Source organism: Mastomys coucha, unplaced genomic scaffold (assembly GCF_008632895.1).
Source record: "Mastomys coucha isolate ucsf_1 unplaced genomic scaffold, UCSF_Mcou_1 pScaffold21, whole genome shotgun sequence".
In the NCBI taxonomy this organism is placed as follows: domain Eukaryota; kingdom Metazoa; phylum Chordata; class Mammalia; order Rodentia; family Muridae; genus Mastomys; species Mastomys coucha.
The window spans coordinates 32503395-32503789 of record NW_022196904.1 but is presented as its reverse complement, the minus strand read 5'-3'; the positions used below and the strand labels follow the sequence as shown (position 1 = coordinate 32503789).

General features: G+C 46.1%; 1 protein-coding gene and 1 pseudogene across 1 annotated transcript in view; both read right to left on the bottom strand.

Annotated features, from left to right (window-relative positions):
• LOC116102063 (uncharacterized protein C2orf78 homolog) overlaps positions 1 to 395 on the bottom strand; it is a 135806-nt gene that overhangs the window by 24452 nt on the left and 110959 nt on the right.
• LOC116104084 overlaps positions 1 to 395 on the bottom strand; it is a 5662-nt pseudogene that overhangs the window by 4156 nt on the left and 1111 nt on the right.

Here is a 395-nt window from a genome sequence, read left to right as displayed (position 1 = left end):
CTGGTCAATGATGTCACACTGAATTCCTAGAGTGCAGCCACCCTCCTGTCTGTGCTTCCAGAGTTATCTCACTCAAGAATACCTGTACAGGAGAGTGCAGAGTTGGAGACCTGACTCTGGTCTGTCAGCACTGTCAGCATAGTCATGCTAGCATGTGGGTTGAGGTAGGCACTGCCCATGAGTGTCCAGAGAGAAGTGCTAGATGCTGATGGCAGGAGCCATGCTGAACTCACAACTCATTCCAATCCCAATGTTGTAAAATCTTAATTCCTGGATTGAGAATAGATCCCTGAGCCCAGCCATGACATCACAGTGAGGTCAGTGAGCTAACTAACCAGCCCCTGGATTGCCAAAACACTCTTTTAATTGTAGATTTCACTATATATATGTATAAT